Genomic DNA, 9,609 nt, shown 5'->3' on the forward strand with positions numbered 1-9,609 from the left:
TCACAGCTCCAGACTTATTTGTTCATTAATGACGTCATCAGCGACTAGTCGACTTCGACTCGACTTTCATCACATAAAAGTCGACTTCAAAAAAGCAGAAGTCGTTCAACCCCTACTACAAATACTGTTTCTAGAATTTCTAGAAGCCTTTTAATTAAAGGTGTCATATGATGCTTTTTTAAAGATCAATATTTTGCGTATTTGGTGTAACAGAATATGTTGACATGCTTTAATGTTCAAAAAACACATTATTTTTCAAATACTGTACATTATTGTTGTAACACTCCAAAGAGAAAGGAAAACTTGAAATCGCATCATATGACCCCTTTAATAGTCTCTCTAGGCAACTACGGCCGGGCCTCCATGATTTCAGCAGCTGCTCGTCCCGCCCTGAATATCCCTGCACCCTTCAGTGGTCTGTAGTTCAGTTTTACTTCATGGCAACAACACAACGTCCTGACGAAGATCTGAATTGGTCAAATTATCTAATCAAAACAAGGCATCTCTTTATAATGTAATGTTTGGGTTAGTTATGTCATAACAAACTTGAAATGTTGTGTATTTTCTTTGTTAAAATTTGGCAAGACTTACAAATACTGTTTTACACTTTAAATTATATTCCAATGTTTTACATTTTAAATATCCAATATTTCTACTGTAAAATATATTGCTGTTTTATTTGTATTTACTTATTTATATTTACTGTTAAAAATGTGGATTTGAATTTTTTTTTAACATTTTGTGTTTGTCAAATGTTAGTGCACCACAAACACTTAATGAGGATTTTTGTCTAAATTTCCAGTTAAAATATCTTACATTTGTTTGAAACAATACTTCAAGATATATTAAGACATCAAATCTTAATTAATTCAAGTATATTTAGGCAGATTTCTTCTCTAAAACTGTATAAACAGGTAAAAAAGTAAAAAACCAGTGATAAAAAAATATCATATTCAAGATACATTTTTAAAGTAAAAAACTCATTAAGAAATCACTGCTTAATATAATTTGAAATATGATTAAATTAATAAAATAAATAAAATATTTATAATATATTTATAATTATATTCCAGGTGCAATGTTTATTATTAATATTTTTTAATGATTAATATTTTAGAACTATAAGCCTACTTTGAATATTTTTGAAGTTTAGGTAAAAAATAGGTAAACAAAGGTAACAAAAAATAAATAAACAAACAAATCAATCAATCAACATAGTATTAGGCCGATGATCTCCATTGGAAATTTCTAATATAATATTTTTAAACAATGATTTGCTGAGATATTCTTCATGCTAACTGCTTTCAATTTTGTTCTTTAATTTCTTCTCCTCTAGATGTCCCTATTGGGCTCATGGCCTAAAGGAACAGGACTTGGCTTCAAACCAAGATCTTTCCCATCCGTCTCAGTGGCAGATGATGCAGGAACCCTTATGAATACCTGATCTGAAATCTGTCATCCTTGCTTCGCTCAGTTGCTTTTTGAGACAGTTGCTTGAGTTGTAAGAGGGGCTGATATTTAATGAAGCCTGGTATATTTCTAATGTGTCTAGTTGGTTCTCTATTAGCTGCGTTTGTGGTTCTGTTGTAGCTGAACGACTGGTGTAGGGCATGACATTATTAAGCTGCAGTTGAGTATATTAATACTCTATTAATATATATTAATAATAATATTATTAAGCCACAGTTGGTAAAAGTGGATTGAGAGAAGCTAATTCAGGCTAATCTTTGCCCTTGAAACTGTAAAAGAAGAGTGTGTTGGGGTTAATCATGATGGGACGTGTCATGTGACGTGTGACTCAATGAAAACACAGCAAAAAAGCATTAAGGATCCAGGAACCCACAAATCATTGGACTGAACTTCCTTTTCTGACGGGCAGCTCAATCCAAACACATCAGCAATAAACATGTTTTGTGGTTTGTGATTCATATTCATATTTTTATACTACTGGACGATTTATGCAAGTCTTGTTAGCACTTAGATTTTGCATCATTAATAATATTTTCCATTTGGCCTTCCAGTTCTTGCATTATATTTTTCAATAACACAAAAGAATGTCTAAAGGGAGCCTCCCTTTTAATTGTCCGATCTTGTCCTTGAAAGCGAGAGTGAGGTCACCTTCTGTAACATCTGTCTTTGATCTCCCTCTCATTGATCTCAGCTTATGCACCTAATTTTTGAGTATTATTTGTGGATAATTTTGCCAGTTTTCACTCAAAACTGAGTTGCGTAAGCGTAGATCAGTGAGGCCTACAATCAATCATTTCCAAACATAAATACAAAACCTGTGCAAATTGAAAGAAAACAAGTTGGCAAAAAAGACTGAATACAAGATAATGAGAAATTTATAAGCAATTTTTGTAGGCCGGTCATTTTTGACAAGTGTAACACAAGGTGAGGAAAAAAATCCCAGTAAATGTACAAAAATGATCAGATTTTATTCTCTGTGTGAGCAAAGTCAGTAGGTTTTAGTCCAATGTGATTCCAGTAACTAGCATTTTTGGGGAAACGAAAAATACTCTGTGGGTCAAAATGACCAGAACACAACATGAGGGTTAAGCAGTGTTGAGGAAAGTTACTTTTAAAAGTAATGCATTACAATATTGCGTTACTTCATAAAAAAGTAACTAATTACGTTACTTAGGTACTTTTATGGAATGTAATGCGTTACTTTACTTTTGCGTTACTTGCGTTACTTGTAATGAGTTACCCCCAACACTGGGGTTAAGAAACTGGCAAATAACATGATCAATATACATTCAAGTCATTACAAATGTTGTTTAATGGTTATTTCCAGCACCTTCACTTCAACAAAGAACCAGCGAATAACTATTTCTGGCTGATATAACTTGAATTCAGATTACGCCCAGAGCTCAGGCAGGTTTATATTGATTACATACCATAAACTTGATAACCGTAACCAAGTCAATGAATGACCAGGTGGAATGTCATCGTTAAACAAAAGCCATGAGCTAATTTCTCAGAGCTTTACTTTTGTTTGCTTTTGCTAATAGGGGAAATTGCAAAATATCAGACCTTTGCCCTTAAAGGACATTAGGGATGGACATATCACAGGGCTGCTTTTCCCAAAAGTATCATAAGAAACCACTGATGCATTTGTGAAACACAGTCCAGAACATTTCCTACCAGAGGACAGAAAGTTATTGAGATATTTCACAATAAACAAACTGAAATGGTAGCCTATAGGCTAATTTGTGCAATTGCATTTATTTAAACTGAACGTTATAGAAGTTCATATTGATCATGTTCTATTCAGTAACTAATGTTAATATAAATAATACACTGTCAGAATAAAAAGGTTCAATTTTATGGGTGCAACTTGCAGTCCATTATGATAATGAACCATGGTTTTACTATACAGTGACCGTAGTTCAACTATAGTATTCGTAGATTTGCTTACCACTATAGTAAACATATTTTAACCACGTGTAAACAAAATTATTATCTAATAAGTTGTAATTAAGGCGTATCGAATGTTAAAATGCATTTCAAATGTAATGTTAAATGGGTGTCATTACCTATTTTAGTCTTAATAATTAAATAATTTAATAAATGTAATAATTTAAAAGTTCAGTTTAGGGGTATCCATATCGAGGATACTGGCATTTGAAAGTATCGGTATCCTATCGAGAACAAAATAAGTGGTAACGCCCATCCCTAGCCAACATTTGCTCAGTGAAATGAAATGAAATGCAGCTTTTTCTATACAAAAACAATGGTTAGGTGTTAGAGTAGAATTCTGTTAACACGACTGTGTAAGTGAAGCGCTCTAATGTGGTAGTATAACAACAACTTGTTCAACTTAAGGCCTGTTCTTGGTCGATAACGTAAAGCACGGTAACGTTCTGTTTATTATAATCGCGATTTTGTTATAACACTCGCGTTCGTAACATGATGAGGTTATGTGACAATAATGTATGTTTACCACTGTGACAATCTGTATATCGTTTTACAGACTGTGCTAGACAGTATTTAAGCAAATATTTCATTCTGAACAGCAGTTTACTGTAACCTGTTGATTACAGGCAGTCTCAGGCGTTCAGCCAATCAGCTGCGGCTCTGAGTGTAACGCATGCTCTGATTGGCTGAGAGCGCTACGCTGGTGAAGACACTCACGCGCTCTGTGTTTTAGATGAGAACAGCTGACAGACGCGCAGGTGAGCGCCTGCAATTCCTGACAGACAGGTAAGACTTTATCTGCCTTTTGATGGATTTTTGACGCGATTTTCAGACTCTTATAATGACAGAGTGTTTCATACGCGTTAATGAAAAATATAAAAAGGCCCCAAACTTCAAGTAACTGTGCTAGACAGTATTTAAGCAAATATTTCATTCTGAACAGCAGTGTTTACTGTAACCTGTTGACTACAGGCAGTCTCAGGCGTTCAGCCAATCAGCTGCGGCTCTGAGTGTAACGCATGCTCTGATTGGCTGAGAGCGCTACGCTGTTGAAGACACTCACGCGCTCTGTGTTTTAGATGAGAACAGCTGACAGACGCGCAGGTGAGCGCCTGCAATTCCTGACAGACAGGTAAGACTTTATCTGCCTTTTGATGGATTTTTGACGCGATTTTCAGACTCTTATAATGACAGAGTGTTTCATACGCGTTAATGAAAAATATAAAAAGGCCCCAAACTTCAAGTAAACAAACTATTAAAGCGTAAATGTAGGCATTAGGTCACCTGTGTGTGTCTATAGTAGTTTTATGTTGACTATCATGGCAGATGAAGATTGTGTGACACATGTTAAAGCCCTCTTTACTATATTATTGTATGTGGTATGTGTTTGTTAGTAAAAAAATTTCATTAAACTGTCCATCCATATTTACTTTTTCAGGGCTCCACAACAAAGGCGTTTTACTTTGCCCATATATATATATTATAAGTTATTAGGATTTGATTTGTCAAGAAATTCTAGGTGCTATGATGCAAGTGTGCTATAATGAATGAAACATTTGCTGGAGAACAATTGCATATTGTGTGATTCTTCCTTGATTGTATCTTGCAACAGCTTATAAGTTGAATTCATCTAATGAAACTGAAAGCATGTTTAATGTGGTTTTATTTAGTTTTCAGTGCACACCTCAACAGCTGCGGGCTGGTCATAAATCTTTCTGTGGTGTGCTGTACTTGTATGGGTGGTGTGTATGAATGATGGGGAGAGTATATTGAGTTATGCAAACAGAGGGCTGCTGTGTTCATGTGTACTTTGCAGGTGGACGTGGACTATGTGTGTTTATTCTCTGTAAATGATTGGCCAGGACCTGCAGATGCCTGGCCTTCGTGTCACAGGCCAAATATTGCACATTTTTTGTTCAACTTTGTGTAACTAGTGCAACGGTGTAGAAAAATAGTTGTCTGCAGCAAGTCAATTATACAGTTGAACATCATTAAGCTAAAATTTGCAAGTATAGAATTCTGCGATTGGCCCATCAGAATAGAGTATTCCAGAGAGCTGCGTAATAAAAAGTTATACAATATGTTCCTTACATCATATTGTTTTTCAAAGTTGTTTATCGTGTTTTCTTTTCTTGCAAATATCATGCATTTTTGAATAATAATCATAAATTAAATCATAAATATGAAACAAATGTGTGTATATATATATATATATATATATATACACATTTTGAATAAAGAACATGATTCAGAAAAATAGCAATACGTATAGCATATTTTTAAACAAATAAATGTAAACAAATGGTGATATTTTGTGGTTCTGCTATACATAATACATAAAACATAAATATTCAGTAAAATGGTTTTAATTATGTAACTGAAATGAGGATTATAGTTAACTAAAGCTAAAACAATTTTTGTTACTTGAAATAAATAAACTTTAACTGAAAGAAAATAAAATATACTTAAAATAAAATAAAAAACCTAAACTTATGTTATTGCTGCTAGTTGCCAAAGAAACATTTCTCATTTTAATTTAGACATACTAAAATAACAAAATCAAACTGTTCTCAAACTGAAAAAAAAATAGTAATAATAATGAAAACTATGTAGACATATCAAAAATAGTAGGAAAAATGACAAAAACTTGAAATAAAATCAAAATAGGAAATAGAAAATTAAAAACGAATTTAAAATGCTATTAAAAACCGTAATAGTATATTGATACTTAAATCTGATTTAAAATAGTATTTTTTAATTTTAATTATTTCATAAAATTTTAAATTATTACAATGAAAAATAAACTTAATAAAAATGAATGAAACACTGAAAACATAAAACAATAAAGAAAACACAGGAATATTATATAAAATATGATTTTTAATGAATTAAAACTTCTTTAAACCAATCTTTTACATGATTCATTATGTATACATATTCATTTTATGTCATCATAAAATGACTTTAATCAGTTTCATATTCTCTGGCGTATCTCATTTACATCACAAGCTGATGCTGAAATTACAGTTGCTTGTTTTTATGACTGGATTATCAAATTTTCAATTAAATTAAACAAAAGCTGTTATTTGGTGGCTCTACTTTGACATTAATGTCCTGGTTTCTGTTCTAGGTCTATTTTAAGCCGCCGCTCCCTCAAATAAACTGAAAAAACATGAAGACATTCACTTTATGAAAACAATAGTGTGAAAACAATAGCGACGATACGCCGCACAACCTGATAACTTCATGCTGTTTCAAAGCTTCATTGAGCTCCGTTTTACACATACTGATCCCATTTCACCTGTTTGCATTCTAGTCCTAGTCAAAGACAAACCACCCTCAGCCCATAAGGCAAGGTGATTTTGTTAATACGTGAATAAATTCAGAGAGCATCAGGAATTTGCAGCAGATTCATCGGGCGCAGTGACATTCCTGGGCAATCACCGCTTTTCTAGGTGTTGGCCGAAGCCATCGCCCTCTTCATTGCGTTGTTTCTCTCACCGAGTCACAGAAAGGTGTGTGTTTATAATGACCTCACCTCAGCGAGGCACAGCACCTGAAATATGCTGAATGACTTGAAAACTTTCACGCTAACAATGGCTGGCATTCACACTTGTTCACATTTCTCCAGGCGCTGCTGTAGTCTGTGTTTTTCTGACTCTGAAATTTCTCTCTCGATATGTTCATTTTGTTTTTAGATGCGGGCTCTGTTTCAAAGCCTAGTGATCTGCCTTCCTTTTTTGAGCGTAGGGGAACGTTCACATATTTTTACCATTTAAATGTTTGGGGTCGGTAAGATTTTCCTTTTTTTTTTTTTTTTAAAGAAAGAAATTAATTTATTTATTCAGCAAGGACACAGTGGGCATTTATAATGTTACAAAATATTTCTGTTTCAAATAGGAGCAGTACAACTGATTTCAACATTGATAATAATCATAAATGTTTCTTGAGCAGCAAATCAGCATCTTAGAATGATTTCTGAAGGATCATGTGACACTGAAGACTGGAGTAATGATGCTGAAAATACATCTTCAATCACAGGAATAAATTCTATTTTAAAATATATTAAAATAGAAAACAGCTATTTTAATTTGTAACAATATTTCACAAAATTACTGTTTTCACTGTATTTCTGATCAAATAAATGAAGCCTTGGTGAGCAGAAGAGACTTTTTTTTTTTTTTCAAAAATACAAATAAACTAGTGTATTTTTATTATTGGTCTTTGTAAACATTCATTAGACAAATGTACTTGAATGTTGTAATGCATTATGCTTTAAAAAAAAAAAATCATTAAACACTAAAAAAAAACATAAAACATTCAAACAGAAATATTATGTAAAATAATTCATAATTAATTAAAAATACTTTAATCAAATGTTTCATGTATTATGTATTTTTATATTTTAAATTATTACATTTTTTTTTTTTAAGTTGATTGATTGAAAGTGTTATTTATGATGAATTTTTATGTTATGTAATTCTTTTTAATTAATTTTAATTTTTAAAAAATGGTTGGTTGATTGAAATTGCAAAATGTAGGTATATATATTTTTTAAAGATTTATTTATGGCATTTTATGCCTTTATTTGGATAGGACAGTATAGGTCGACAGGAAGCGAAGTGGGTGAGAGAAAGGGGGATGGGATCGGGAAAGGTCCGTGAGCCAGGATTCGAACTCGTGACACCCAAAGCGCAAAGCGCACCCGAAGCGTATGTCGGCGCACTGCCCACGAGGCCATCGGCGTCGACTATATCATTTCATTATTGGTCTTTGTAAACATTCATTAGACAAATGTACTTGAATGTTGTAATGCATTATGCTTTAAAAAAAAAAAATCATTAAACACTAAAAAAAAACATAAAACATTCAAACAGAAATATTATGTAAAATAATTCATAATTAATTAAAAATACTTTAATCAAATGTTTCATGTATTATGTATTTTTATATTTTAAATTATTTCATTTTTTTTTTTTTAAGTTGATTGATTGAAAGTGTTATTTATGATGAATTTTTATGTTATGTAATTCTTTTTAATTAATTTTAATTTTTAAAAAATGGTTGGTTGATTGAAATTGCAAAATGTAGGTATATATATTTTTTAAAGATTTATTTATGGCATTTTATGCCTTTATTTGGATAGGACAGTATAGGTCGACAGGAAGCGAAGTGGGTGAGAGAAAGGGGGATGGGATCGGGAAAGGTCCGCGAGCTGGGACTCGAACTCGGCACACCCGAAGCGCAATGGCGCTGTATGTTGGCACTCTGCCCACGAGGCCATTGGCGCCGACAGTATATCCATTTTTTTCCACCAAGATCATCACTATGCATTTTGGGATTGCCTTCTCCAGAAAATAAATACGCAATGCTGCTTTAGAATTCATTCAAGAGAAGGCATCTTAGAAGGCAGCATAATCTTGCTGACTACCTTTCAGAAAAGTGTTCACTTCAGAAGTACACCTGTGTTTCCCTAAAATGCTTCTGAGTTTCAGTAGTGTGTTCATTTCGCCCAGAGATCTTATTCAGCTTTAGATTTCACCTTCAGCAGTTTCATTCTGAAATCAAACTTTCTTCATTAATAATATTAGTAATCTGGGCACATTGTGTTCTCTGGGCATAGGCTTTGAGCTCTTTCATTTAGAGTGCTTTTATTTTGATTTGCTCATCTCAACAGGTGTGTCAGACATGCATATATTCTTCCATGTCTCACTGAGCTTGTGTACAGGGCGGATGCAGGTATTTACTGAACGTCTAGCCATCTGTGCTTAGACATTCATTGATGTACTAAGCGATCTGCAGCCTGTGCAAACCAACATTCTGCATGAAAAAAGTGCAAATCATTGTGACGGGTCTCTCCTGATGGGTCATGGACAGTAGGGACAAACAATGCTAAATGCAAATACGCGAATGTAACTAAGCATATAATCATACATTGTTAGGAGAGAAATAGGCTTGATCCCAAAGGCTGTGTGTCCAGTTAAACGCTACTGTATTTTGGGATAAATTCATCGGTCATTCAGTAGAATCTATTCAAGATATACAGATGCAAACCAGGGATATTATAAAACTTAAACTAAAAATAAAAAATAAAAACAATTTTGTTACATTAAAATAAACATTTACTGGAAAAAAACACACACACACATATATATATATATATATATATATATATATATATATATATAT

At 33.0% G+C, this 9,609-nt stretch overlaps 1 protein-coding gene across 1 annotated transcript in view; it reads left to right on the plus strand.

The window, feature by feature from the left end:
• Positions 1 to 4,492: 4,492 nt before the first annotated feature.
• Positions 4,493 to 9,609, plus strand: part of LOC107687584 (specifically androgen-regulated gene protein-like) — a 10,409-nt gene continuing 5,292 nt past the window's right edge. Inside the window, exon 1 of the mRNA XM_016484972.1 lies at positions 4,493 to 4,552. The gene's annotated coding sequence lies outside the window, so the exon portion shown is untranslated. The remainder of the gene's footprint in view (positions 4,553 to 9,609) is intronic.

This window comes from Sinocyclocheilus anshuiensis, unplaced genomic scaffold (assembly GCF_001515605.1).
Source record: "Sinocyclocheilus anshuiensis isolate Anshui unplaced genomic scaffold, SAMN03320099.WGS_v1.1 scaffold2067, whole genome shotgun sequence".
Classification (NCBI taxonomy): domain Eukaryota; kingdom Metazoa; phylum Chordata; class Actinopteri; order Cypriniformes; family Cyprinidae; genus Sinocyclocheilus; species Sinocyclocheilus anshuiensis.